Source organism: Lutra lutra, chromosome 9 (assembly GCF_902655055.1).
Source record: "Lutra lutra chromosome 9, mLutLut1.2, whole genome shotgun sequence".
Lineage (NCBI taxonomy): Eukaryota > Metazoa > Chordata > Mammalia > Carnivora > Mustelidae > Lutra > Lutra lutra.
The window spans coordinates 25,207,240-25,211,529 of NC_062286.1; positions in this window are offsets into that span (position 1 = coordinate 25,207,240).

Below are 4,290 nucleotides of genomic sequence, written 5' to 3' on the forward strand. Positions count from 1 at the left end.
GATGCTTAAGGCATGTGAGATTTGCACAAAGACTGTCATGGTCTGAGTCTCGTTCTGCAGTGTCTCAGAACACCATGGAAGGCCCTTCCACGTGGCTTCTTAGGCCGGGGAACTTGGCATTAATGGAGTCAAACAAGGATGGGACTTCCCTTTCTCCCGTCATGCTGTAGATGCCAGGAACTGACTGAGCATGTGTCTGCCTAGAGCTGAACAGAAGGGATACAGGTTGGACAGAGACACACTGCAATTCTCAGACTCCCCCCTTGCAACCACGTTCAGGATAGGATTTTAGGGCCTGCCAACCAGACAAATTCATGGGAGAGTTTGCTAAGGTGGACCAAGGTAGACCCCAGCCAACACAACAGTGTCCCGGCTTCGCAGCTTCCTTCCTGTGCTCGAGAAGCTGGAAGACTTGTTCATGAGGTTGGATGGAGCAGCGACCGATAGCACTAAGTAGCACGGTAAATAGGCCACATGCCACCTTGGGTCTGCCCACCTAAGCACAGTGCCTGAGTGCCACTGTGACAAGCAGGGGGGCCCAGGAAGCACTGAAGTGGGTCTTACCACATAAGTGAGGAAGAGCGGGTAGGGCAGGGCTCTCCACAGGGGATGATGCCTGGGGAACTTTCAAAGTAATAATCTTCCAAATAAACTTTCAAAGTAATAATCCCTTTCGAAGAACCCAGAGGCTATGAGCACATGCCCTTAGAACACTTAGAACATTCTAGAAAAAGGAAATGTTAAAAATGGAAGTTCTGCCTCCTCCCTCAGAGGTTCCCAAGGGGCAGGTCCACACCCCCGCCTCAGGACAGCACTGAAGCCTGATGTGGGACCACAGCCTGAGGCTATGTGAGACCACATGGAGCTGAGTGGGGATGTCCGCTGCCTGATTTCTAGCTCAGGACGAGCCATGTGGCCTCTGGGCCTCCGCTGACTTTCCCCCAAGTGGGTGTCATCTCCATCTTTTGCAGATATTGTGAGGATGCTGATAGAGGGGACAATTCACCAAGAACATAAATACTGCACATGTGAGTTCTGTCAGGGGAGCGAGAAGAGGCTTAGTTCTGGGAAGAGGCAAGAATCCCATCTACAGGAGGGAAAGCCCTGGAAAGGCACAGAGGGAAGAGTGTGGAAGATCCAGGAAGAGTGAGTGGCCTGAATATGATGGCCCAGCGGGTATTCTCTGTGGGCACCTATGGCCCCTGCACAGCCCCAAGTCCCTGCCGGGCCCCCTGCCACCATGAGTTGGTGCCGACAGCAGGCTCAGAACCCTCACGAAGCACCCACTGGGGAGGGTCTGGGGAGGAGGGTGGCGACATGACAGCCCGGTTTCCATGTAGACCACCTAAGACTTTCTTAGGTAGTAGCCGGTCCTCGATGTCCTGAAGACACCATCCAAATGGCAAACGTTTACCTTCATCCACAAAGTTTCAGGATCGCACTGTGGTGAAGGCGAAGGCTCCTTTTCTGCCAGCCAGTGTCTTGTCATAGCATCTCTCAATTTCTGTTTGAGTAGCAAAAGCCAGCTCAGTGTAGACAGATGACCCTCACTGCACCCCGACCCCACCTTGGGGTAGGAGTAAGATTTTGTTCACCTTTGAGAGAATCTCTGACAGATGGGCACAATGATGACCCCGGTGAAATCAGGTCTCCTTACTCCGAGGCCACTGTCTCTTTCAACCCCATTCCTCCTCCTCTCCGTCCCACCCCATCCCAGGAAGCCAGAGGACCTCCCTTCCCCTGACTCTGTCTGCCAGCCATGCACGCACACACACAAGAATACAAGCACATGCACACACCATTCCCATTACGCATGTCTCCCCATCCCACGGAGCTGGGTCTTGCTAAGCTGACCTGAGGAACCAAGAGTCTGCTTGTGTGACCATGGGATTAGAGCTGTTGCCGTGACTCTGGTCACAGGTAAGTCACAGAGAGAAATGGAGCAGTGGGGGGGAGCAGTGGGAGGGATCCTGGCAGCCTGGCGGAGAAGAAGGTGAGAGGTTCAGAGTCAGGCAGGTGTCGGGGACAGGCCACCCCACACGCACGGGCTCCTGTGTGGGTGGCCTGGCCCTCTGGATCTTATCTGCTCCCCAAACATCTGCACAGCTTTCTCAGCAGCACAAAGTAATTCCCCTCATTCCAGAAAATCCTACTCCTCAGGAACGTGGAAGGGAATGAAATGCTAGAATTCACTGCAGGGAAGTCAGCGGGAGCCCCCCCCCCCTGACTCCCCCCCACCAGCCTCCGCCCGGAGCAGTGACTGTCCAGGCCCCAAACCAGATGTAACTCGTCCTCTCGCTACCCCGGCGTGGCCTGCAGCCTCAGGAAGTGAAGCTGGAGATAACGGGAGCCCTGAACTCTTCAGCCACATTTCCTGGAACTTCTTGAGATAAAGCGAAAATAAGCAGACTCCCTCTGAGCTGTGGTGCTTGACCAAATGGCCCTTGTCAGCCCGGGGACTGACCCAAGAACCTCGAGCATGGGATCCGGGCCCAGGGGTCTGTGTGCAGGAAGCCCCACTGGGTGCGCCACGCACTTCAGCCAGGCTGGCTGGACAGCCTAACGAGGAGACTGCTCACAGCCGTATTTGCCCAGACTCAATTCAAACGCCATCCCCAAGCAAATGCAATCCCCAAGCAAATGCGACACCTCTACTGCCATCAATGACCTCTCCGTCCACAGATCTCTGGGGCTCTGGGATCTCCACCTGCCTCCTGCCACCGTACAGCTGTCATCACTCGCACTCTTATCTAATTCATATTCGTATTCATAATTCGAATTAGATAATTCGTATATCTAATACGCTCCTTAAGGGCATCGCGCTGGTGCAGCACCGGCCCCGGGCACCTTGCTGTGCCACCGAAATTGTCCTTGTTGGTTACTGCCCCAGTCCGAGCAGTGCAGCCAGCAGCCAACCTCACCCTCAAGCGGACTCTAGAAACTGCCTTGGGCTGCAGAAATCTGCTTCCGCCAGAGCCATACCCTCTTCCTGAGGCAGCTGCAGCCTCCAGCGATGGGTGAGGAAACAGAAGTCCTGCTGCCCTCATCCCAACCTGAAGCAGCTCTGATGGGCAGTCCCATCGTGGGTGAGCTGAGCCCTCGAGCTGAGCCCTCGACCACATGGCAGCCTGACTGCTCCCCCACCAGCTCTGTCTCCCTCCCCGCCCCTTCCCCAGTGCTAAGCCCGAGAGCATGAACATGCTTCCCGCATGCTAACATCCTCACCTCAGAGCTGGCTTCCGGGGCAGCCCACCTCCAACAGAGGGCCTGGCAAGGAGGAGCCGGTCAATAAATCCCATCAGCATCGTGGAAGGGCCAACAGCTCCGTGATTAATCCCATCAGAGGTGATTAATCCCATCAGAGGGCGGCTCCTGGGGACGAGTCAGCTGACCACTGCAAGCAAAAGCCGTGGCCTTACCAGGAAACACGCACCATGTGGCACCGGACCCTACATGGGAGAAGCTGGAGGTGTCGGGCCCATGGGAAAAGGCAAGGATGGGCCCGGAGGTACACCTCAGGCAGCTCTGGCCAGAAGGCTGTTTCACAGTGATGGATAAGAAGGACCAGAGGACCCTTATTCTGGGAAGAATGAGACCATTTTGCTAATCACTCTCAATCTGTCATTTCTGCTATTCTTGCGGAAAGAAAATATCTTGGCTTCTGGGACATGCCACAGCCTAGAGAGAGACAAAGAGCAACAGTTGAGGGAGAGAGAGCATTCCTTCCTTCCTGGGCTGCAGCGCCTGACTGGGCTTCTCAGAAGTAAAGCATTTAGAGGGGCGCCGGGGTGGTGCAGTCGGTTTAGCATCCCACCTGAGGATTCCTGCTCAGGTCATGATCTCGGGGTCCTGAGATCGAGCCCTGTGCCGGGCCCCGTGCTGGGCCTGTAGTCTGCTGGGGAAAAAAGAAGAAAGAGGACGAGGAAGAGGAGGAGGAGGAGGAGAAGAAGAAAGCATTAGAGGGAAGGATGCTTCCTGTGGAAGACGAAGACGCTGTCCGTAAGCAGCAAGCCAAACGACTGCATACTGATACGGAAATGTTTCTACATCCGGTATAAAAGCCCTGGTGATGAGTTGGGTTTTGTTTTTTTTGTTTGTTTGTTTTTTAATTGCAGACCAGACTCCTAGGTCAAGAAAGATCAGTGAATGACCAAGAACTGGAACAACAAAGGGTATGATGGGGATCAGACCCCCCCTAAGCCGCTTTCCACGTCCAGTGGCCATAGATCGGTGGCAGCTGTGGGGACACCAGCGGAAGGACCAGTGGGACTGCCAGGACCACTGGCAATA